General features: G+C 37.0%; 1 protein-coding gene across 3 annotated transcripts in view; it reads left to right on the top strand.

Moving 5' to 3' along the window:
• Positions 1 to 27,822, top strand: part of LOC101738072 (uncharacterized) — a 161,721-nt gene that overhangs the window by 24,250 nt on the left and 109,649 nt on the right. Inside the window, exon 2 of one of the 3 annotated variants that reach the window (XM_038015381.2) lies at positions 19,597 to 19,657. The exons of 1 other annotated variant lie outside the window; for it this stretch is intronic. The gene's annotated coding sequence lies outside the window, so the exon portion shown is untranslated. Of the gene's footprint in view, positions 1 to 19,596; positions 19,658 to 25,925; positions 26,202 to 27,822 lie in introns of all 3 variants that reach the window. One more of the 3 variants, XM_062672168.1, reaches the window with a different exon arrangement.

Genomic DNA, 27,822 nt, shown 5'->3' with positions numbered 1-27,822 from the left:
GCATTCGTATCTAGCGATGCAACGGTGTTCGAATCCCGCAGGAGGGTACCAATTTTTCTAATGAAATACGTACTTAACAGATGTTCACGATTGACTTCCACGGTGAAGGAATAACATCGTGTAATAAAATTCAAACCCGCAAGATTGTAATTTTCGTAATTACTGGTGGTAGGACCTTGTGAATCCGCACGGGTAAGTACCACCACCCTGCCTATTTCTGCCGCAAAACAATTATATATTTCATTTTAAGGTATAGATATCCGTTACTATTTAATTTATATTTCTCTGTTGTGTATCTGGATAAGCAGTGATAGATTACTATTATTTTTATTATAACTCACCTCAGATAATAATGTGAATTTAATACAAAAGAAGAGATTCATATTTTTGTTATTTCACCACGAATCCCAGAAATTTTCAAATGTGTTGTTCCAAATAAACAACGGTAGGTATATCTAAACTTGATCCTCAACCTTTACCTTATCTCGTAAGAATCTATTCGAGTATCCACATCGTTTATTTGAGTATTTGATGGAGGATCAGCGTGGGGTAATGTGTGGGAAAAGATTATTTTGCTCAAATAGACTTTACAAGTGATTTGTCTTATTTTGCGCGTAGGCGGGTTGTATGGGAAGATGTTGATTTGTTGCATCCAGCTTACAAACACTGAGATGCCTTTAAATATAAGCTGTGTTGATGTTAGAGATCTTTAAGCTATTACCGTAACTTCAATGTACACATCTATACTGTATAATATTATAGCGCTAAAGAGTTTGTCTGTTTGAATGCGCTAATCTCAGGAACTACTGGTCCGATTTGAAAAATTCTTTCAGTTTTAGATAGCCCATTTATTGAGGAAGGCTAAAGGCTATATAACATCATGAGACCGGTACAATACACCAATAAAGAATGTTTCAAAATATTTTCACTTTCTACGTAAATGAAGTGGGGGTAAAATTTAGCGTTATGCCAAAGTAACTATTCCACACGGAGGGAGTCGCGGGCAAAAGCTAGTTTTCTCATAAACGCAACTGACGACCCTAGGTCCCATTTGCTGTGAATTCATATTAAAATCCATGGTCTAAGACAATGAAAAACGTATGAACACAAACTACACTGGTGGTAGAACCTCTTGTGAGTCCGCACGGGACCACCACCCTGCCGTGAAGCAGTAATGCATTTCGGTTCGAAGGATGGGGCAGCCTTGTAACTATATCGTGACCTTAGAACTTATATCTCAAGGTGGGTGGGGCATTTACGTCGTAGATGTCTATGGGCTTCAGTAACCACTAAAAAAACGTGGCCTGTGAGCTCGTCCATCCATCTAAGCAATAAAAAAAATACTGTGCCCAAGAGTGTTGCTATATTAAGCGATGGTGCTTATATTTCAATCACCTCTACTACACAAGTAAGAAAAAACACAATATTTTTAATAGTTATTTGACGACCAAAAATAATGGGTTTACCGAAAAACAATTTATTCGCTCTGTTAACGATGCCAGTATCGTTTTACAGCGGATTTGGTTCTGTACGGTTGGAATCAGAGCAGAAAAAAATACGCAATTTCACATATAAAACAGATCTTCCTTTTGGGGATCGTGCTCGAGTTAAATCAGTTTTAGTATCTCTTGGGGTACATAGGAGCTCAGCGCTAAGAAAACGACAGAAGGGAACTGCCTAAGAAATCGAGTCGAATAACAAATTTAACGATTTACCGATTTATTTAAACAGACAAATTATTATTATTATCCTTATTATGTATCTTTGTTTCAGTAAATAAACCATAAAATTTTGTTAGTAAGTATAATACATATTACATATAATCTATGTTGTATAACCTATGCTGGCTAACTTAAAAGCAAAGCAGTTTAGTATCAAATTCTTCTTTTCTATTTCTGTTCGATTACTATTGCCGAACTTTCTTTTTGTCGTTAAAGAAGTAGAAAATATATATATTTTTTAAAACTTATTTAGTAAATTAAAGTAAAAATTTAATACATAAAATGAAACTACGTCTCGAGTCAGTTAATAATCAAAAAAAGTGAACATTTCTTTTTGTAACAATGCTTATAAAAGAGTTGCAAATAAAGAATGATATAATAATAATTAGAGGTGCTATTTTTTTATTTATGAACAAAAAGAGTTAAACTTTGCTGTTACGCTAACACTGATGGGTTGTTAAATACTAAACTAGGCCCTTTCATGACTGCCTCGCTCCACACACACAAATTCTCAAGTTCAAAAAGACATGTTCACGTCGATTATCTGAAGCCCACTGAGTTTCTCGCCGGGTCTTCTCAGTGGGTCGCGTTTCCGATCCGGTGGTGGATTCTGCGAAGCACTGCTCTTGCTAGGGCCAGAATTATCAACACGCCCAGTTTGAGCCCCGAGAGCTCACCCACACGTTAGGGTAACGCTGATATAGCCTCTCAAGGCTATCAGAATAGGTGGGCGTAAAAAAAAAAAACTAAACATAACTGTGGAGACGTCTTCACAGGTCTTACAAGACGCCTACTTCATACTACACCATTACAATGTAATTTAAGAGAAATTTCGTAGAGCGCTAATAATGCACATAAAAATGGCTACATCAATATCCGGAGTATGGCAGGTCATTATGCCATTAAACAACAGGAGCTATGGCAAACGACCGTGTTGCAATATAAAGTTTAACGACCAACAAATCGGAACGGTACCGGTCCGATTACGTCATTAAATTGGAAAGCCTTCGTGACATCGCATTTAGATGAAACATTCAAATTTTAAAATTAACATTTCGTCTGTTCAATGGTTAATAAAAAAATCTACATCAATAGTTTTTTTTTTGCATTGCTGGGCGAAAGACCTCATGGTCCACCCAGTGTCAAATACTTAGAAGAGCCATCTCAACGAAATTGCCGACTCCCATCTCAAAACGTGAGGCAAAAGTCGCAATTGTATCGTGGTAACGACTGTCCTACCCTTCAACCATACTATGTTGCGGATATACGAGCTTACTGTGCAATTTACAAGTCAAGCAGTAGTTGAGGCGGAATTAGGCATTGGAAGATCATCGATGATTTATTTAACCATTTACGAAACGTTCAAAAAAACTTATCGCATACACTACGCCCCACGACAGGATATTTCTCTTACTTCGATAAGGCGATGCGTCATGAAAACGGATATATCGTACCGCCGTAGTCTCTCCTAGCCCGGCTCACCCAGGAGCCATCACCATCGAGGCCCTAGACATATACGGATTTACCAGATCCAATAATACTAGGAGCAGGCATAGGGACGCTAATAACCATACTCGTAGAAATCGAGCCTACCCTAACCCATACATCAGCCCACTGAAATTCTCCTCGGATTTTCTCAGCGGGTCGCGGTTCTTATCCGGTCTACTATGCACCAGCGGAACAACTGTCCTTGAGCTGTTATATCCGCTTCGGAGGCGCTCGGGCAGTTGTTAACAAATCGCACCCCTCCAGCTTGAGCCTTTGCTCGCCCAACTGTCCTGATGCAACTGGAAAGGCCATCGGGTCACTAGTGATCTTTCTATCAAAAAAAGCATATTCTCCAGTCTGAGGAGTATCAAATATATGTCACCATATGTATACAAATACGCGAAAGCAAATATTCTTAGTAAATATGACTATGACCGCGAATGAAAACGCCTTATAATCCAAGTTCACAAACCATTAGACTAACGAAGCGATTAAAATCACTTTTTATGGATACGTTTCAACATTGGATTTGTTTTTTTTTTATGATTGAAGGATTACTGGTGGCCCGGAGGCCTTTCCAGTTTCACCAGGACAGGTGGGCGAGCAAAGGCTCAGCCAGGAGGGTGGGATTTGCTAACAGCTACCCGAGCGCCTCCGAAGAAGACCTAACAGCTCAAGAGCAGCTGCTTCGCGAATGAATCTACTACCGGATCGGAATCGCGACCCGCTGAAAAGATCCGGCGAGAAACTCAGCGAGCTGATTTATGGGTTAAACAGATTTGTACGATGTGTTGGTTCAACGCGACAGAGCCCTTATAAATTTAGATCATATAAAAAATTGAATATGTTGATTAAAAACTGAATAAAAATACGCATATAAATTTTTACTGCGCATCTATGGTTAATCCTGTTCTGCTTATTGTGTGCCAACGTTAATCAAAGACTCGGGTGAGAGCGGTTATGCAACTTTACGAGGCATTGTCGACCGAATCCGTGATGGCTCGTGTGAAATCGAAAATAAACTTTTTTAATTTGCATTTTTATTACTTACGTTGTCCACCGCTTGTTGCGTATACCGTTATCATAATAAAAATGAACATTTCGAAACGATTTGCCGATCGAAAAGTCATTACCGATTCCAATTAATTCCAATTCTAAGCTAATCACCTCACACGTATTCAAAAACCACATTGAAGGAATACCTTCTTCTTTTTCTTATCAGCCCACAGACGTCCACTACTGGACATAGGCCTCCTCCAAGCCTCGCCACAAAGACCGGTCCTGTCTGCATCCAGGAATAACACCCCACGAAAAAGTACCACCATCCTACTAATCTTTGCCAGCCATTAAACCAGGAGCTGTTATCTCTTCTCTTGGCAGAGTGGTCGTGGTCTTCAGTTCAGGTGGTCGTGCACTTCACAAGACGTCGCCATTCCTCGCGTACCGCGGCCTTTCTTGTGCTTTCGTTGGCGGGACCGTTTAGAGCTGCCCTTATTTGGTCGGTCCATCGTAATGCTGATCCGCCGCGCGGTCTTGTACCTTTATTGAACTCTTAGGCGTTTATTTTTAAACAAGCTGGAATAACCTTTTGTAGGAATCAATTGAGACATCGATCTAATGTCTAAAGGTGGATGGCTCGTTAACTTGACTTCTACGGACTGCTCTATACCAGGTGGGACGTGATTTCGTTGACCCGTCTAAACAATATTTAAATGAAATAAATTTATAAAGTCAAACTTTAGTCACATTTTTATTATGTTCATTAGCGAACTGACAGTTTTTTAAGAGCCATTTTACTGTATTTTATTAAGATTAATAAAATAAAAAAAACAATATATGGGTATTAAGCTTCAGGCCTTTGTCATCCACTACTAGACATAGGTCTCCCTTTTTTATGCTACAATGTTCGATCACTCGCCATTCTCACCCACATCCACTTCGCCGTCCTGATGATATCTTCGGTCCATCATAATTCTTCCGGAACCTTTCGGTAGGCAGCGGTTTGGCTCTGCCCCTGGCATTGCTGAAGTCCATGGGCAACGGTAACCACTCACCATCAGGTAGGCCGTATGCTTGTCTGCCTACAAGGGCAATAAAAAAAAACCTCAACGACCTAATCTGAATTTGAAAATAAATCATGATATTTTTTAAATCAAGCAGTTTCAAAATAGATTGGAAAACTGTATTTATCGTCAATCATCGTATGCTATCTAAAGATTACGATCACTCACTTTGAGCGTTGATTAGAATCATTTAAACGCGATATCATCGATATGATTATAAAAATTGCTACTTTATATTCTTAATTAAGTAGTTATCCGTACTTGTGCACTTAAAAATTATTGCATTATTGACTTTGGGTTGTCTTTTATCAATGAAAAACTCCGAAGGTCACAGAACCACTACGCATACGTACTCTGCTATTACTAAAAACTCATAGACAAAAAATCAGTATTGTTTTTGTATATTCATCGAGTATGCATTTACCTACCGTACATTTTGGGTATTCGTAATGCCATTAAGCAGCCCGATGGAGGCAACATTGGAGGAAGCTGGTGCAAAAACTGGACCAAGGTGGTCACGACCCTCAGTAATGAGGAAACGACAAAGAAGAAGAAGAAGAATGCCAAAGGCACAGCGATACTGCTGCCTATTACCTCCTCTTTCTCGTTACCCCTCCTTATGCCTTCTTTTTTATTAATCTACCACATTGAATGAAGTGGGAAAAGCATTGTTTCAGTTCCAACTAAAGTCTTCCAAATGGTCTCTGAAAGACGGTTTCATTTAGTGACGTCTATAAAAATCGGGAAGCCCGTCTAATCTACGGCAATGACATTGCATCATTAAAAAAAACTTCGCATGTCTGCTGCGTTGAATATCGTTCTTCAGTATATGCCAATAAAAAATGTAAATTACATAAATACTTGATGATAGAAACATCGGCTTACTAAGTTGTTGCATACTCTTAGTTTATGATGAAACGCTCGGTCTAGAGCAACACTGTTGTGATGCGGGATTAGCAAAGATAATCAATGATAACTTACTAACGCAACATTAAATCGGGTTTGAAGTCGTCGTGGCCTAAGCGATAAGACGTCCGGTGCATTCGTGTTGAAGCGATGCACCGGTGTTCGAATCTCAGGCGGGCACCAATTTTTCTAATGAAATACGTACTCAACAAATGTTCACGATTGACTTCCACGGTGAAGGAATAACATCGTGTAATAAAAATCAAACCCGCAACATTATAATTTGCATAATTACTGGTGGTAGGACCTCTTGTGAGACCGCGCGGATAGGTACCACCACCCTGCCTATTTCTGCCGTGAAGCAGTAATGCGTTTCGGTTTAAAGAGTGGGGCAGCCGTTGTATCTATACTGAGACTCTTAGAACTTATATCTCAAGGTGGGTGGCCCATTTACGTTGTAGATGTCTATGGGCTCCAGTAACCACTTAACACCAGGTGGGCTGTGAGCTCGTCCAACCATTTAAGCAATAAAAAAAAAGAGTGATAGGAAGTGGTGTATCTATGAACTATCTATGTGGCAACGATGTGCATGTAAAGAAATCGACAGATACGTCTCAGTATCCAACATTAGGCACCGGCGCAGGTCTTAGTTTTCGATGAGCCTTGGTATCATTAGTCTGCAAATATTCACTGCCGGATATACATTGGTCTTCACCCAGGTTCGCCACAATGACCAGTGTAACGCTACGCGATACCCACTACTATCAAGTCATATTAGGGAAATCCACAATGCTGGACTCTAGAAGCGTTTGCACGTGTAAGCTTTATGAAATCTTATTACGTGCGACGACTATAGTCGGATTTTTAATTAGACGAAGCCAGCTGACAGTAGCTAATGTCACGTTGTGAAATAATGTTGCTATATTTAAAGTAATAGTGATGAGTTCAGTTCTTGTTCAATCATATGAATGAACAATGAGTGTGAAGAGTTAATCATTAATTTCAAATTATAAAAGAATATAATTTATATTTTACAATAAAATTGTATTAAAGTGCTCCAATATATGTTACTAGTAGTACGTAACTACAATCAGTTTTTTTTATTTTCATTACCTACCTATAATTGTTCTATTTTATACATCTATAGTTTCAACTATATGATGTATTGGAAATAGGACAGTCTTACAAGCTTCATCGCAATGTTTTTCTTAATGTTTAAAACACTCGATATTCGGTACAGGTAAATACTATAGGAACATAATATTTCGTCGAAAAGTCGTTGGTATGTACAAAGCACGCCTAAAATTCGAACCCCGTACCCGATATCGGCAATTCGGCACACCGACTATTCACTAGACAATCGAGGCAATTTCATTAATTCAGGAGTTTTTTCAATCGTTCACTTTATCACAACACTATTTTTATTTCATCAAAAACTGACAACACAGTAAACGTCAGTTGACTTCGTCTAATAAAAAATCCGACTATAGCGACATGTTATGACGTCAAACCTTCTGATTGGTCCTTGGCTGGGCATGAAAAATTAGCGAATTATTGAAATTTAAATGGAATGTTCCTTGTCTGTCTCGTGGTGGTTGTAAAAGTCGTCTAAGAGATTCACTGGAGATTGCATTTGTGCAGCAACATTCTTTGAGTATTATACCAAAGTAACTCGATCGCCAACTGGCATTTACTTCGTTGTTACGCGGTGAGCGGTTTTGTAGTTTTAAAGAGAACTTTATTTTAATACACACCGAATTTATTTATCCTTTACAAAAATGTGATGTTACACGAACAGAGTTAGGATGTTATAAGCTTGAAGATTGATGACGAACTCCTAAGTTTCGAGGAGAAAGAGAATTTATATACGAATAGTAATATATTGGGGAGCGCTCTGAGGAATTGTTCGAGATGATACCGGCATCTCGTTTTTACCATCGCGCCGCCCGTCACCGGAGTAGAGTTCATCCATACTACCTGGAGCCACTGCGGTCATCCACAGTGCGTTTCCAGAGGTCTTTTTTGCCACGTACCATCCGGCTATGGAATGAGCTCCCCTCCACGGTGTTTCCCGAGCGCTATGACATGTCCTTCTTCAAACGAAGCTCGTGGAGAGTATTAAGCGGTAGGCAGCGGCTTGGCTCTGCCCCTGGCCTTGCTGAAGTCCATGGGCGACGGTAACCACTCACCATCAGGTGGGCCGTATGCCCGTCTGCCTACAAGGGCACAAAAAAAAAAAAAAAAATACTAAACAATTAGTAAATGAAATAGACTATGAACTTTTTTGGTAAACATATTTAGGATCCATAACGACACAATTAGTAAATGACAGGATATTACTAATGAGAAAAGAATGCATATTAACTAATGTTCTAATTACAAATGAAGATTTGATGTACAGTAAACAATATACATATGATTTAGTGACATAAGGAAATAAGTATGTTATATAGTAACAATGATTTAGAACTTAAGAACTAAGAGTTAGAGTACATTATGTGTTTATGAGAATCAATATATCATTATTATGATATCTGACGAAGCGTGTTGTGGATAATAATATGTTTAAAAAAGTGTTATTTCATTATTGCGAAAAATAAAGTTTTAAAATATTCCATTCAACTGATACCCCAAAATAAATTGTGATTAGATATTATCTTTATATTAAAATCTCCTCTTACGCATATTAATATATGACTTAGGTAGTAGTGTGAGGGGCATAACATAACATCCATCGTATTAGGGCGTATGGTAGGGTAGGTACCATTGTACCACTTATTTCTGACGCGAAGCGGTCATGTTTTGCTGAAAGAATGGAACAGCCGTTACACAATAGAAATTCAACCTCATGGTCCAGATATATATAGCTTGCTTATGTCTACTCCAAGGTCGTGACCATATCCTTCTCTGGATGATGTTTTGCCATCTTCCTCTGTTTGGTCTGGCGATGTGTATGGTAATGGTAAACGATCTAAAAAGCATATACCAAGATTTACATTCCCGATCCTGCGGACAGAATGGATAGCAGTCGACGTCGCCCCAAACACGTCATCTCGGATCCTCCCGATCCACTAACGGTGCTTTTAGGTACCTCAAGCTCCGGTCACCGTTCTCGTCGAATCCGTCGCTTGCGACGAAAGGCTCGACGAGTAAATTAACCCTCAGACACAGCTCATTAAGTTTCTCGCTGGATCTTCTCAGTGGGTCGCGTTTCCGATCCGGTGGTGGATTCTGCAAAGCACGGCTCTTGCTAGGGTTCGTGTTAGCAACGTCTTCAGGTTTGAGCCCCGCGAGCTCACCTACTAGTTAAGGCGACGCTGATATAGCCTCTCAAGGCTCTCAGCTAGGTAAGAAAAAAAAGTACCAATACTTTTTCCTCCTGTTTCGCAGGTAGTCTATGGGCTATTCCAGTTTTTTGTCATTTTGCCCGTCTGCACGTATATACTACACGTGTCCGACGACACATTGTTTCCTTTACGTCCGGTGTGACACGAGCAATGCGTGTCGCATATTCACAGCTCATAATGTAGGTCTATCACGTACGGTAGCGATTGTTGATTGTGTTGATGTATGCACATTCTCATTATTTAAATCATGCTGCGTTTGATTAATGACAATTGAAATTATTCTAATTTTAATTTTAAGTAAATGTATTTCATTGATTCAGGCGAAGACACGTAGTTACTGTGTGGCCATATTTTGCGATTTAATTTGGTTTGGTTTATTAATTTATTTTATTAACACATTTAGTCAAATTTTTTTTTATGGGAAACCCTTTTACTGTGTAGAATCTAAGAATATAGGATATAGGACGTAGAGACGCCACTGCCACGACTGTCACAAACCCAATGACATCAAAAATCTCGAAATCGCTAATAGACCTTAGTCTATAAACGGATTTCGCTTTAGCGAGCAAGTAATAAAAACACATCGTTATCCTTACAAAATATATTTCTGTTAAGTAGCTCATCTGTTACAAACTGATACTAACCTGTGGCTTCAGGCACAGTGTAAACAAATTTCGACCTTGTAACCCATAATCGGAAGATTATAAATAGACCACTCGCATATACGAAGCGATGTGTCGTCATTTTACGCTCCATAGTACTGTACCTACCTATCAATCCTTGTTTGTATCTCGTCTTTGTATTCAGATTAAGTTTATAAATCTGGCCTTAGTCATCAAAGGAAGTTAGGAATCGAGATCGGGATCTTAAGAGCATAGAAATAGAAGTATTATGGTCAAGTGGTAACTAGAGCCCTTAGACAGAACATGAATGCAACGATGGTGGAAGACAAAAACCGTCTATGGAATTTAAGAAGCAAAATTTCGTAACGTAGTCAATTATCATTATATGAATACGTTGTTATTTAGTAGCCTGAAGACGGTATGTGTGTTTATGTTTCCCATTTTGTGACACAAAGGATCCTTAATGTTTGAACTGTCGGGCGTTTTGTCCGTCCGATCCTACAAATACATATAAGTATGTTCCCTACACAGAAATCTTAGCTTGAGGCTGTAAGCCAGAATTTCGAGAAGAACCGGCGAAACTAATTCAGTGGGCTCATGTCTTTTAACTTACTCTGATTCCAGTTCTCTAGAACTAACACGCAGCAAATAGAACATCAAATATCAAACCGTTAACTCGATCGCCAAACTAGGTCAGTTGGGTTTATTGGTCGAAATAGGGCAATTTAACGGTTCGGTAACTCTTGATATGACTATCATTCGAAACAATGTAAAGATTGATGTGCTTCCGAAATATGTTGAGTCGTGAGGTGCGGGCTGGAAGCCGGTTTCAGCGTGTCGTTAACACGAGCAAAACCAATAGCTTTATACTTGCAAAACATTGTCTAGTATATCCTGAAGATTTGAGGAGTATCAATTTTCGAACCCTCAGGAAATGCAAAGTGAATTAAAATTATGAATGAACTTCTAATAGTGAAAGATCTTGCTAAAGAAAGCCAAAATTTGTACACAAAATAAATAAAATCAATAGATCACATCTGAGTAGCATTATGGTGAGTTGTTTGGATTGAGTCTAACAAATTCCAATAATTTAATTCGTTACATTTTTAAATAACATTAAAACGTACTTGTTGAGTATTAAAATAATCCCTGTTCCAAACCGGTTCCAAAAAATAGCCACATCCTTATTCGAACCGCCACAACAAAGCGGACTTATTTTTTTATTACTGTCTATCATATTGTGTTATTTTTCTTTTAAAAGGGTTCTTTCTATTTTGGGCTTAGTAACTTTAAATTTCTCTTACTTTTTCCTTGCTCTATAGACGTGATTTTGTCATAGTGTAATTTAATTTAATTGGAATGAATGTACAACTTTTCAATATCATGACATTATAACTCATCTTATATTTTTGACGTTATCTATTGCGCGTACAGTATCTAAATAATCTCACAGGAATAAGGGTTTACCTTTTTTTGACAACATAGTTTTGGAATTATTGTCCAGACTTTGGTGTACTAAAAATATTGGACAAGCAAGGACCCAGTAGGATAATCAACACCCTACAATCATAGATGACTTACCGAAGCCCCCTGTATCGATTAAATTATAAGGTCAACTTATGACATTTTCTTGACCCAGTGTTTAATAATGTCATATGTACTCACACACCATATCGTGAGTGCGCAGAACTTAGCTACCAATAAGCACTTTCTAACTGGTAATTCCAAGATTTCGTGATATATCTGACTGAAGAACGCCTGAGTCAAATTGCCAAATGATGATCTATTCAGTAAATTAGCAATAGATAAATTTACAAATCGACACGTAATTCAATTCTCGTGAAATGTTAATTGTCCGTGGTGAGCATTTGTTGATCAAGTATCGACATTTTAAAAGTCGTAAAAATCATTGACCTTTGCCTTAGCTATTTTAATCTTTTATTTAATTCTAAATTCGTCCGTCTTGCAAAATAACCATATTCGTGTTGTTTTTGTTCCCTAAGACGCTAATTTAACTAATCAACTTCGAACTGTTTTTCTTCCACTCTCGTTTTAGATGTAAAGTCTATCGCTGCAGTTTTCTTAAACATTTCAACACCACAATAATACACATTAGGTCCAAATTAAACTAATTACTTTTGGACACGCAATTAAAACAACTAGAGATCCCGCAGTAGTCGAAATTCGACTATAATTAATTGGAATTGTAAGTTTGTACACTATTATGATTGTATTTTATAATTCTATAATCACAAATTTCGCCAAGGCTACACGATAAAAAAATATTAATAAAGACAAACAATATTTAATCTATTCTCAATTTGACCACAGACGTCAAGAACAAAAGTTTGACAATAAATAGTATGCATGCGTGTGTGCGTCAAATACATGGTATGTAGTGTGTATAATGTTTTCTTTATTAATTTAATGTATCTTTTATGCATTATTTAAACAAAATATTAGCATTATGCACTTCTTCTCTATATTCTCTATAGGTGTGGAAAATTTCATACTCCTCCGTCCGCACAATTTTCGTAAAAAGGGATACAAAGTTTTTGCTTCACGTATTAATTATATAGATAATAGCAGTCACCGACGTTCACTTATCCATGATTTTTATAATCTGGCAGACTATTAAGGTCAGAAGGATGTAAAAGCTTTAAGCTAATTACATCGCAATTATTTAAAAAAAAATGGCGGTATTCTTATTAAAGTAACTGGGCAGACGAACCTTTATTGCTAGCAGTCGTGAACATTTTCTGGTACTCAAATATCAACTTCATTTCTTTGGATCGAAAGTCCGTTTTTTCTTTTATATTTGTAAATAAAACGCTGTTTTATTGAAAGTATAAAAATATTTGCTTTAAAAGTAATGCATGAAGATTAAATTTTATTAGTTCTAGTCGTTTCTATAGGGCGGCAAGAAGGTCGTTTACCTCGAGCTATATTTGGACTTGTAACTAAGGACACGAGACGAGACAGTATTCCTGTTTGAAGCCGAGATTAGACGGGATATTGAGTTCTATGTTTACATTGCAGCCGTACTGGAAGGATGATTTAATGGCTGTAAGATTTTCATATCAAAACCGTTCTAATTTTATGGTTAAGTGATCTCAAAGTGTAAAAGTTCTGTTGAACTGAAAATTTCTGTTGTCTTGAATTTCGTAACCACGCTGATGTTTATTATTTCCTATTGCATCCATCAACGAAACACAATGATGAGAACGAATTTGATCAACAATACCCAAATTTTATATTGGTTTGGAGATACATATGTAATATGAGTCGTCTATTATCAAAGGTGGCAATCTGTGCATTTGGACAAAAAAATGTTATTGATATGTCAATACAGATTGATTTGAATATAATCGTCTCCTTTAAAGAATACGGTTCAAAACCTGCATTAAATAAAGGTTAATACTTAACCTGTTATTTATCTAAAATGTCGTTCAGAAGAGTTTTGTGACTGCCAATAGAATACAAAGTCAATAATTCGTTTTTCTGATTTACCAATAATTGTCCAAAAGTCACATTGCCGGCTTTGATAATAGTCGACTCATATGTTAGATAATAGATGATACTTTAAAGGTTTTTTACTTTTAATATTTTAGTAGATCGACACTGAATATACAATGAGAAATAAATCACTTCACGTGCAGGCTTAAATTCTCTATCTTGAGTGTGCTAGTCAATGTCATTCTTCATGTGTAGCGTCATACTTGTTAGGCGGCGTACACATACTCGTACATTAGGATACGTACACAACATACAGTATACCAGCTTACACATATATTCTTTGTACTCTGCGACTAATCACTTTTGTGATGATCTGATTATGTATGAAACCAAAGTTAAAAGTGCGGTCTAAAATTCAATTAATTGTAATTTTTTTTATTCATGTTTTAATTTGGTTGTGAAGATAGTACATATATTGAAGTAAGTGAATAGAATTTTCGGAGTTTTGCAAACAGCAGGAGGAATGGTTGAATAAACATTACATAAAATACATTTATTTAATCTAATTAGAACTCCTTTAACGGTTTAGTCTCACGTTTTTCATTCTCAATAATTCATATGGTCTTTCATAAAAATCAAACGCACCAAAATTATAATTTGAGTATTACTGGTGGTAGAGTGTCTTGTGGGTCGGCATGGGTAGGTACCATCACCCTGACTAATTCTGCCGTGAAGCAGTAATGCACTTCGGTTTGAAGGGCGAACCTGTATACTGCAAAAACTAGTACTTAGAACTCATCAACTCATTAGTCTCTAGATGGGTGGCGGCATTTATGTTGTTGATAACGCCAGGTAGACCGTGAGATCGTCCACCCATCTAAGCAACAACCATTCCATTTTTACAACGCCAGTAAAAAACACGAGATTAAGCCGTAAAAATAGGTAGTGTTAATTATGTTTCGCGAAAACCGAAGTAAATATGATTTAATCTAAAGAGCGCGCTGATGGCTGTCCCCACAGTGACCGCTGACCTTAACTCGAATTGTCCGCTCGTGACGCTCGTGATTGACCCTTATAAAGACGTGTTCAGTACCGTTACGCGAACCAATGATTGACACACCGGGTCTCGCTGTACTGAAGATGTCTTAAATGATGAGGAATTTCTATGAAACGATAAATTAATAATAATCCATTTATGTGAAAAATATTTATTAAAATTGTGTAAAATTTACATTGCCTAAGGTATTCTCTACCAGTCAACCAAAGGTAGTACAGAGTAAATAATGGTAGGTACAATGAAATTGAATATTTACAAATACATACACAAACACATATACATAAGCCTAATATTTATTCGAAGCAATGTCACGCCTGCGATTAATCTGTTTTATTCTGTGATGAATGATGTGTTAATCGTTTGCCATTGAGCCTAAGATTACAAGCATAGGGCCCGTATGCAAATTGTGGTCGGACTGTAATAAATACTGTCCTTCGCCTATGAATAATGTTTGACGACTTCCAGGCGTAAATAGGCAGAATTGGGTGTTCACAATACCGCTAGTATTTAAGCTAATTATGGTTTCAGCGAATTTTTTTAATACATTTTTTTTATTGTGCTTGGCGATAGTGAACAATTTAGATCAATAATTATTTATTTCGTACCTATCCTAAGACGGAGCCCACAGCCTAATTATATGGCTACATGTTGGAGCTTTGAACTTAATAGAACACGGCACTTGGCCTGTAAGTCCTAAAAAGGATTGTTTGATGAAAAAAAAAAAACAAGTTACTGCGTATGTAACGTGACGTTCTTTATTCGGTATGCAATTGCCATGATCAATGTCATTAACTACATTGAAATCTTGAGCTTGTGAGCAATTAAAGTGTGTAATCGATGGAAAATTATCTGGACGGTGATCGAACGGAATGCTTTGGGTTTTCTCATGTATAATTGTATTAAAAAAAACAAGCCTAATGAGCATAATGAAAATACTGGAAACATAACGTGTCTTCCATACATGTGTACGGTGAACGTTGAAATGTAGATTATAAATTAAGATAAATTAGTGGTCACCCTGTGATCGAAATTCGACCATAATTATTAATTTAAATTATAAGTTTGAACATTATCACGGTTCTATTCACAGACTTCACCCAGGCTACACTATAGACAAACAATATTAACCTATTCTCAATTTGACCACAGACTTAACAATTAGCAACAATACATAAAAGAGTATAATTATATGCGTGTGTGTGTCAAATACATGATAGTCTGTGTCATGTTTTTTTATCGATTTAATTTATTTTATATGCGTAATTTTAAAAAAAATTAGCATTCTGCACTCCTTCTCTATATGTGTGGGAAATTTATACTCCTCCGTCCGTGCTATTTTTGTAAAAATGGGTACAAAGTTTTTGTTTCACGTATATATAATTAGTATATTATATAATATATTATTATAGATAAATGTTAGTTTCATCATCAGTCCATAGCAACCCACTCCTGGACAAAGGCCTCTCAAATTGCACGCCACTGGGCGCAATCTTCGACTTCTTCATCTAACTCTTACCCTGGATAATCGTCACGCCACCCAGCCTCAAGGTTTCCTGTACAGCATTTGCCAATTTGCGGTCTCCACTCAAGAACATATTTACCCAAACCGTTATCAGTTGTCCGGCTTATATGGCCAGCCAATTGCCACTTCAGCTTCCTAATCTACTGTGCTATGTCCATAACTTTGGTTCTCGGAACACCTTGTAAGTTAGCTACTATCCTGTCATTAGATCTGTTGTAATCGCCGTCAATGTACGTACTTAACAAATGCTCACGATTGACTTCCACGGTGAAGGAATAACATCGTGTAATAAAAATCGAACCCGCAAATTATACTTTGCGTAATTACTGGTGGTAGGACCTCTTGTGAGTCAGCACGGTTAGGTACCATCACCTCGCCTATTTCTGCCGTGAAGCAGTAACGCGTTTCGGTTTGAAGGGTGAGGTAGCTATTGTAACTATACTGAGACCTTAGAACTTATATCTCAAGGTGGGTGGCGCATTTACGTCGAGGATGTCTTTGGGCTCCAGTAACCGCTCAACACCAGCTGGGCTGTGAGCTCGTCCACCCATCTAAGCAATAAAAAAAAAAACAATTTCTATCACGGAGCAATAGCGCGATCCAGTTACAAATTATTTCAATACATTCCCAACTTCAGATCACATGGTCACGAGACAGAGCTCGGTATTGATTGAGTCGTATGTATTCGCCTATCCAGTGCAATAAAAGAAAGCAAATAAAAGCCTTGTGCTACAGGAATTCACGGACTGGTTTATTACGATTCAGCTCGCATCTTGAGCACATGCATTCTAGGTGACGTAACACAGACTGCGTTCTTGGACCGTTACATAATCCTTTCAAATGGGCTTTGCTGTTCAAAATTATAATCCAAGGTTCGTAGGATTTTTTTTTTAAATATATACAGAAAAAACCTTTAATATTTAAAACCTTTAAAATACTTTTGTTTTAAAAAAAGATTTTTCTAAGACGGAATCTCTCGTCTATCATTGAGTGGAAACAGACTTCAGTTTTAGTATTAATTTTAAAAGGGCTTTAAATGTTGTTGTCTTATTATATCACAGAAAACGCAATTAAGTATTTTATTGTTTTTTAATCTTAAACTGGATATATGTTAATAAAATATGCGCTAATATAGTCTTTATATATTCCTCACACTAGGCCGAGGCTGTATCGTGAGGATCTATCTACCAAACTGGATGGTATTGTTATGGGAATTTACTCTGATGTCGTTTTAAAAAAGGAAACTTTTAGGATACGAACTATTTTATTTGATTTATACTATATGGGTGATATACATAACTCTCAGAGCAACCCTGGCAGCCGCACCCGTACTGTAAGACAGTTTAATCTCTACTGACTGTTCTCCGGTCTCCTCTAAAGTCTACCTCGGACCTTCTATTTTTTTTATTGCCATTTTAGGCGAGCACACGGCCTACCTGATGGTGAGTGTTTACCGTCGCCCATGAACTTCAGCAATGCCAGGGGCAGAGCCGAGCTGCTGCCTACTACTAACTAAGCTACTAAGCTGCCTAGCCAGCGGTTCGAGGGTATCAGCATTTTAGGGTTTCAGTACATAGATATAACAGTACGTGGACGAGAATAATGAGGTAAAGATTCTAATTATGAAATCTCCGGAAGCAGCAGTTTTACCCCACTCTAAGTTTCATAACTAGAGGAAAATGTACAAAGTCCCCAATCCACCTGTAGAGGCGACGCTTAACCCTATTTCTAACTGAAGTATCTCTTGAAGGCAGCCTCGCTGTAAAGGAACAGAAAGGCTAGAAGAACTGTGTTTACTTTGATGGAAATTCACCTTTTAACCGGTTTTTTTGTGTCGTTAAACTTTCAAGCGCTTTCTGTGGTTTTTGCAGGTTTTTTGTGGTTTTTCACTTACAGGATCTTACTTCAATATTTTTTTCAATTTTTTTTTTTTTTAGAAACGTAATCATTCGTCCTAACCCATTTAGTAATACTTCTCACTCGTCTCACAGATAACGGAGATGCTAAAAGCAATTTTAGAATTAAGTATTATCGAAACGAATTCCTTCGAGCACGTAAGAATGTGAACAAGATAATAGACCATATGACATCGTAATAGTCTTCTTACATCGGGCGTATAAAGCTCCGATAATTAATTTATTCTGAATAAGAAGACTCTTACTGAAATAGCGACACAAAAGTTTCAATTTGGAGAAGAGATTTTTTTTTATAATTTCCACTCCACGAAAACAGATTTGATAATAATTCGTTTATAAAGACTAGAAGAAGAAGAATATATATATATTATAGTTTTGGTTGAAAAGCTTGATTCGGATTTTAGTTAGATCTTTTTTGTTGTTACTTAGATCGATGGACGATGTCACGACTTATATGATGTTAAGTGGTTACCGCAGTCTATAGACATCAATAATATAAATGCCACCGACCACCTCGCGACATGAGTTCTAAGTCTTATTTTTACAGTAAACGGCTGCTTCAAGCCGAAACGCATTACTGTTTCGCGGCAGAAATAGACAGGGCGGTGGAACCTACCTGTGCGTACTCACAAGACGCTCTACCGCCAGTAAGATTCAGCTCATCATCTAAAGACGCCTAAGTTTTGACAAAGGTTCGCGTACTTCTGTTCCTTAGACGCAAACTATTGTCGTATAACGTACAAGGCACATCGTAGAACTAGAAACAACCACAATGGAACTACTAAAACAGCACGTGTGCGACTCTCATTAGTGAGGCCCGGAACGTAATCATTAGTACCCACTGCAAGTTTGTTTTAGTGCTGAGTTTATTTTCACATATTTTGCGGAAATAGCTAAAGGATTTTTAAAAGAAAGTACCTTATAAAAAATTAAAAAAAAAACAATAACATAGTTCAGTATCAGTATCAGTAGTATCAGTAGTTATAAATATTTTATGAACAAATATGAGTAGAAGGGTTATTTTGATAATATCCTGAAAAGCATCCCACGCTTTTTTACAATAAAATCATTTATCACTGGTGGTAGGACCTCTTGGGAGTCCGCATGGGTAGGTACCACCACCCCGCCTATTTCCGCCGTGAAGCAGTAATGCGTTTCGGTTCGAAGGGCGGGGCAGCCGTTGTAACTATACTGAGACCGTAGAACTTATATCTCGAGGTGGGTGGCGCATTTACGTTGTAGATGTCTATGGGCTCCAGTAACCACTTAACACCAGGTGGGATGTGAGCTCGTCCACCCATCTAAGCAATAAAATGCTCGTAATTAAATAAAAATAACAATTTTGTTTTTCCTTTTATGTGTCCCCCGTCGGACGGATTCCTTTTGTTTGTTTTAAGTTTATTCTATACAAAAGTTTAGGTCTTTCATTTACGAAGTCTGCCGGGTCAGCTAGTAATATTATAAAATGTAATTATAGTAAGTTTTTATCTTTTACAGGTACAAGAATTTCGGAAACACATCACTCAATTACGTCAGGACATATTTTTAAACATTAAAGGTCTGATATCCATTATTTCATCTTTCGAATTCAACATTTCATGTTTTTATTGCATATTTATTTATTTTTTTATTTATTTATTTATTTATTTCATTAGGCTCACAATACACATCACAAGCTAAAGATACATAAAAAACACAAATATAAAGAAACAAAATCTGGCTTGCAACATAAGTTATGTGCGCACGACAAAACAAGACATATAGTGCTGAATTTGTATAACAATATTCCTTACAATTATGACAAAACAACACAATAACAAAAACTAATCTAACGAATAATGTAAGGAAAAAAAATTATTCATATATTATGATGAGAATAAAAATAAAAACTATACTGGTGGTAGGACCTCTTGTGAGTCCGCGCGGATAGGTACCACCACCCTGCCTATTTGTGCCGTGAAACAGTAATGCGTTTCGGTTTGAAGGGTGGGGCAGCCGTTGTAACTATATTTGAGACCTTAGAATTTATATCTCAAGGTGGGTAGCGCACTTACGTTGTAGATGTATATGCGCTCCAGTAACCGCTTAACACCAGGTTGGTTTTGAGCTCGTCCATCAACCTAAGCAATAAAAAAAAACATGTATAACATAATGCTTATAACAGCAAGCATTTCAAAAACTACATACGACAACAATTCTTCATGCATGTAAAATTTACATTGGCGGACTTAATGCCTAAGGCATTCTCTACTAGTCAACCAAAGGTAGTGCAGAGTAAATAGTGGTAGGTGCAATGAAATTTATATTAAGTTATACATACACAAAAATATTATAACAGAATCCTCATATATTTGTTTACGGTCACCTCTATTGGCACGAAGGTCAAGAATAAGCCGTTGTCTAGAAGAGTCAGATACGAAAAAAACTTGAAATCCAATTAACGATACCACCCAACGGCTCCGGTAAATACATATCAATTGATTTCGGTTCATCTAACTAATCAGAAGCCAATTAGGCACGGGACTGACCTTCAAATGAATGTCCTAGAAACTGATTGAAACGTGGGTGGGATGTAAGTGATCTCCCAATAAGTACTTCTGAGAAATAGCTCATGAAATATAAATTGATATTTTTTTTATAAAAAATTATCTTTTAGTACTTTTCCGCCCGCAGCTTCCCGACTACTCCTTTTTTAATTTTTTTTTATTTATTAGATGGGTGAACGAGCTCACAGCCCACCTGGTTTTAATTGGTTACTGGAGCCCATAGACATCCACAACGTAAAAGCGCCACCCACCCACCTTGAGATATAAGTTCTAAGGTCTCAGTATAGTTACAATAGCTACCTCACCCTTCAAACCGAAACGCATTACTGAATCACGGCAGAAATAGGCAGGGTGGTGGTACCTACCCGTGCAGACTCATAAGAGGATCACCAGTAAAGACTGTAAAGACTTGTCCAAGCTTAGCCATATAGGTGAGCAAAAAAGTACTTTTTTTAACATAACTTCGTCATAATTCAGCCATTTTGTCCAAAATATCCTCATACAAGAGCTTTCCTGGTTTATTGTAGTAGGCCTTTGTATTATTAAAACCGTATCAAAATCGGTTGCATGTTTTAGAAAAAGTAAATGGAGAAACAATCAGGAGCACTGAGCCATTTCTAGCAAGTTATTGGAGATTTGAAGGTTGGGTAGCATAATATATTTTTGGGTCGCTACCGCAGTCGACCTGGGGGCATGAGATCGAAGATTCAATTATTATTGTCCTACGATTCGAACCAGAATGCATGACTGCTTCATAGCAAAAATTGCCACATGATGTGGACTTACACTTGCAGGCTCACAATACCACTACCACTCGTACTAATGAATGAAATAATCTTAATATATATAAATCACGTAAATTGGGAGAGGCCTATGTCCAGCAGTGGACGACTGTGGGCTGTTGTTGATGATGATGATGATGATATAAATCACGTGTCACGTTGTTTGTCCGCGATGGACTCCTAAACTACTTAACCGATTTTAAATTAAATTTGCACACCGTGTGCAGTTTGATCCAACTTGAAAGATAGAATGGTTTTTATTTTGATTAATGGTCGCAATACTTATTAATTAACAATAAAATTATTTCTTATGTTCATTTTTGTTAATAATTGTAAGCTTCATAAGTATAAAACTGATGGCGCCTTAAATCAGTTTTTAATTGTAATAATCTCTAACATTAATATCTCATAGATGGGGCTGTGTTAAAAATACCAACGTTTCACATAAGCTACAATTTAATGGCATAAACACCACGTGTTGCTGTGGCTAAAGTATAAGTGAAATTTATTTCATAGTAAACGCAATACAGTGAAATCCAATTGTTCTTACTTTGTCAATTATTGGTATTAGCATACCCGGCCGCGTGCTATTCAGAAACAAAAACCTTAGCCACAGCAACGTGTGGCCGGGTCTGCTAGTATAATATATAACTAGTCAGGTCCTAAGTATTGTCACACAGTAAAAACTTTTCTTTTAGAATGCTGGCCACAAAAAGTTTATTTAATTCGAATTTCGAATTGTTCATGGAAATAAAAATGTATACTTTTAGAATTTTACTCATTTTTAAATATGGAGTGGACGCTTAAAGAAGACCGTGTTGCAGTTATTGCGTTGCATCGTTGCGGTTACGCGCCAATTCAAATTTTGAACATACTGAAAATTTTGAATATAACCAAAAGATTCGTTTATCGTACCATAAAACGATACAATGAAGACTCTAGTGTAGATGACAGGTCAAGAAGTGGTCGCCCTCGGTCTGTTAGGGCTCCAGCAGTGATAAAAGTTGTGAAGGCGCGAATTCAAAGAAATCCCAAACGTAAGCAGGAACTGTTGGCCCTTCAGATGGGATTAAGCAGAACCACGGTGAAAAGGGTGTTAAATGAAGACTTAGGGCTTCGGGCATATCGAAGAAAAACAGGACATCGTTTGAATGTTCGTCTAATGGACCTGAGACTGAAGAGATGCCGCGCTTTGTTGAAGCGGTACGCGGGAAAAAATATCGGGAAATTCTTTTTTCGGATGAAAAAATTTTTACCGTAGAAGAGAGCTACAACAAACAAAATGATAAGGTGTACGCACACAGTAGTGAAGAAGCGAGCAACAGTATTCCGCGTGTCCAACGAGGTCATTTTCCATCCTCGCTCATGGTATGGTTGGGAGTTTCTTATTGGGACTTAACAGAGGTACATTTTTGTGAGAAAGGTGTAAAAACGAATGCAGTTGTGTATCAAAATACAGTCCTGAGGAACCTTGTGGAACCTGTTTCTCATACCATGTTCAATAACAGGCACTGGGTATTCCAACAAGATTCGGCGCCAGCTCATAGAGCGAAGAGCACACAAGACTGGCTGGCGGCGCGAGAAATCGACTTCATCCGGCACGAAGACTGGCCCTCCTCCAGTCCAGATTTGAATTCGTTAGATTACAAGATATGGCAGCACTTGGAGGAAAAGGCGTGCTCAAAGCCTCATCCCAATTTGGAGTCACTCAAGACATCCTTGATTAAGGCAGCCGCCGATATTGACATGGAGCTCGTTCGTGCTGCGATAGACGACTGGCCGCGCAGATTGAAGGCCTGTATTCAAAATCACGGAGGTCATTTTGAATAAACTTTAGTGTCATAAGAATCTATGTTTTGTTAAGTTCATTTTGGTATATGAATGGTTACATAATGAATAAACTTGTTTCAATTATTTTACATTAAACATGTGACAGAATTTATGACCTGACTAGGTAAATGCAAAAGAAGACAATTCTAGAAAAGAGAAAGTCCTCATACTAAAAGTCTTAAGAAAGACGCTGATACTTGTAATATCTTATCTTGCTCATTAAAATACTAGCGACTTAACACTAAAACGCTCTGAGTTAAGTGACTTCTTATCTTTGGATCGACTGATAAGCTAAACAGTTGAAATTAATAAAACCCTCGCCGGACAGTGAAAGTCGTTGACAAGAGTCGTCCGTCGACGATTTTTATCGTTACAAAGTCGTTCGGATGCAATTAAAGATAGATCGGGCGACTGATGAGTTGAGCGTACACTCTGTGGCCATTAAAACAGCGGGAACAAGAATTACTCGGGACGCAATTTAAAATAAAGATTTCGCGTGTTCATTTCGTGTTGAATTTGTTAATTTTAACCGACTTCAAAAAAGGAGGAGGTTCTCAATTCGACTATTTTATAAATATCGAAGTTTTTTTTTTATGTCTGTTATCTCATAATTTTTGATTGGGTGAATCGATTTTGATGAAACTTAGAATGAATCTTTTTTTTAGAAAGCTGACACTTCCCCTGTGGTCCCATTTCAATTTAGTCCAGTTCTGATAATGGTATCAATGAGAAAACCATATAAGTCTTAAATTTGCATTAAGTACGTGCGCGACAAATAGATGAATAACTCAATAACTCAATATAATGCCAACCGATTTCGATGATTATTGTTTTTAGTGTATATTAATTTGTTTTGGAATATCTCTTTTTTTTCTATTTGAAGTCGGTTTTTGTTTAAATATATCTATTTACAATCATTTATTACGATTCAAGCCGCAGCCGTGATCACGTAAATCGTAATGCTTTGAGAGTTTTTCACAGAGATGTTGTTCATAAATTTACCAGAAACTAAATCTGCTGATTTAGCAGCCCTGTCATGGAATGGGAGAGGTCTACACGAACGAGGTGACAGAGTCTATCCAGGCTTAAGTCGGCTTCCCTACTCACAGATAGCTACGTCATATTGCTTCATACTCTATTCAACTAAGTCCTTTAACAACTTTTATTTTTGATTATTATTTAGGTATTTACTTTTCAGAATTATATAACTGTTACTTTTACTTTAATGTTCTTACATTATTTATTAATATATTGAATTAATTGGAAATATACAATCTATTTCTGCAATCAACTCTACCAATTAACCTAAAACTAAAAACTTTAAAAAATAACAATAATAGTAGTAATTATTAAAAAGAGTCCCTTTAGGCAATTATCCGAAGATACTGGCAGCGTTCCCCTTTGAATAGCTAGACTAATTCTTTGTCCAAGGTAGCTGCAAGCTATGATGATATGAGTTATATTTCTCAGTTGACCAATCGCCAAATAAAGTAATAAAATGAAAGCTTGTTACCAATTTGGCTTAAGCCACTACTCTATAGCCACTACTCTAAGTACTCTGCGATAACGACTTTAAAGTCGTTATCGCAGAGTTCACAACGTGACTGCGGCCATCTTAAAACATGAGGATGACATTTCATTTGTAGTTTGATTGTGCCAAGGGCCAAATACTGGTCTGCCCAAAAAGACCACAACAAAAAATCCTTACCTGACCTTTCGGTATGTAGTGGTGCAGGCACTTACAGCGGCGATGCCGACTTATTCAAGCCCACAATACAGCCTACAACCGGTACATAGATATAGGATATTGGTAATTCTGTCCAAGCACTAATACGTAAGTCCGGTTTTACCTGAAAAAATTAATATTGTTTGAATAGCAAGCCAAAGACCCACGAAATAATAAAGTCAATTAATAATCTAATTTAAACAAACAGTAGGAATGTACCCATAATCCGGTGTTTATGCTAACCAGATTGCGGCAACAGGCTAGCTAGCGGTGCCACGAGTTTCGGCTTAGTAAGGATTCGTCTAATATCATTACTAAATATTGTATATCTTATGGTAACAAGTTTGGGTTTTAAGCATTGTCGGGCTTCGAATAGATCGTGGTGTTTGTAAGCCCTGGTAATTACAGAAAAGCAGCTGTTTTAATTACATTAAACTGGCACACTGGAGTTGGTACAGGAATAATGATAATAACGCCCTCGATTAGAGATAAGGTGCCATGAAAAAGTTGAATCTGGCAGAACAGAGATTGGGAATATGGTTTTTGTCCATGTGACATAAAACCATGGAAATCATGAGCAGTGGTTACAACTAATATCGAAAACAGACAGGCTAGTTTTATAAAAGGACGCTCAAGAGCACTGTACGCTTATCCTCCTACGGTGGTCTTAAAAAGCCATGCATAGCATGTGTAGGTACGACTGCTTATACAATTTTATTTGCAGGGCGTCCATTATTGATTATGGCCCCAATGGCTTTATGATTTAGACATCCCGTATCTGAAAAGATACATTGTGATAATTTCGATTAAAAAAACATAGCATTTAAAAAAAATGATTTTTTTACAATAGAGATAAAAATGAATCAGTCAAACAAAAAACCAAGTACGATGTACCAAATGCCAAGTACGATGCTCTGAAATCTACATACCTGTTTGTTCCAGTGGCAGTGGAAACGACGGGTGTGTGGAGTTCGGAGGCCAAAAAGTTTATTGCCGCAATTGGCCACCGCCTCAGAGGGCAAGGCCACGATCCTCGGTCTGGGTCGTACCTGGTTCAGAGATTATCCATTGCCATACAGCGTGGCAATGCTGCTAGCGTAATGGGTACTTTTGGGCCGGGTGCGATCCAGAGTGGCTTGTTTGACTAGCCGATGCCTACGCGCGCATTGCTGTTAGCGTGGACCTTTGTGTTACATATGACGACGCTTGCAGCTGAAAGTAAGTATTGTACTTTTTGACGAAGCATGTTGCTGATAGCTTTATTTCTGTAATCTGACGAAGCATGTTGCGGATAATAACATGTACTTTTAGGTTAGGAATATTGTGTTCTTTTTTTTTATAATAAACAAAAAACAAGCATTCATTAATATTAATGAGACTTGAAAAGAAAATACAGTGAAAAGTGAACGAAATTGGAATTCTCAAGACCGATATTCTCAGTTAAATGAGTCGACTAGTATCAAAGCCGGCAATGTGACTTTTGAACAATTACTGGTAAATCAGAAAAACGAATTATTGACTTTGTATTCCATTGGCAGTCACAAAACTCTTCTGAACGACATCTTAGATAAATAACAGGTTAAGTATTAACCTTTATTTAATGCAGGTTTTGAACCGTATTCTTTGAAGGAGACAATTATATTCAAATCAATCTGTATTTACATATCAATAACATTTTTTTGTCCAAATGCACAGATTGCCACCTTTGATAATAGACGACTCAAATGTTAGATTTAGTTAGTATTTCGCCTGTTGATTTTTCGTTATCTCAAAGATAACATTAGCTACTTACATAATAACATTAATTTTGTGTAAGAAACAAAAGTGCGTACTTAATACTACTTGTTACTTTGGCTCATTTTCTAAGGGCTCACTTAACCGATTCATATTATCTGTACTAATTAAACTTACAGAACAAAAGTAATGTAATAAGAAGCAGTGCTGTTTCCGCGTTGCCAGCTGGATTGGCGCAGGGCCAAAACTTTCTCTTCCATCAAACGGTGTTGAGAACAAATATGAACGCTTTATCTTTACACGCCAATTTCATAATACAAATAAGCATAATGATAATAAAGGCACTATTTTTATTTTAATATTAATACGTGAAGCAAAAACTTTGTACCTACCCCTTTTTACGAAAATAGCGCGGTCGAAGGAGTATGAAATTTCCTACACGTATAGAGAATATAGAGAAGAAGTGCAGGATTCAAATGTTTTTTTAAATGATGCATCAAAAATTTATCAATAAAAAATCATTACACACACTACCATGTATTTGCCACAACACATACATATAAATATACTTTTTGTTTATTGTCAATGGTCATACTTTTGTATTGTTTAAAGTCTGTGGTCAAATTGAGAATAGATTAATATTGTTTGTCTTTAACATTATTAATCTATAGTTTAGTCTTGGCAAAATCTGTGATTATAACAGATTATAAGATAGAAGTATAATAGTGTTTGACATTAAAACCATATTAATGTTTGAACTGATAATTTTAATATATAGTTTTAATATATATTTAAAACTTACTTACCAATATATTTGTATTTATTATAAAAAAAGAACACAATATTCTTAACCTAAAAGTACCTGTTATTATCCCCAACATGCACATGCTTTGTCAGATTACAGAAATAGAGTTATCAGCAATATGCTTCGTAAAAAATTACAATACTTACTTTCAGCTGCAAGCGTCGTCATATTATTATGTCGCGTATTTAAAATGGGTATGGTGAGCAGTTTATGTGCGACTTTCTTGTTTGTAGTGTCCGCAAAACATTGGGTAAATTTCCATGCAATTTCAGGTAATAAATAAATAAATAAATAATAAAT

This window comes from Bombyx mori, chromosome 14, assembly GCF_030269925.1.
Source record: "Bombyx mori chromosome 14, ASM3026992v2".
Taxonomy (NCBI): Eukaryota; Metazoa; Arthropoda; class Insecta; order Lepidoptera; family Bombycidae; genus Bombyx; species Bombyx mori.
Note: the sequence above shows the minus strand (reverse complement) of the source record. Positions and strands in the feature narration are given on the sequence as shown.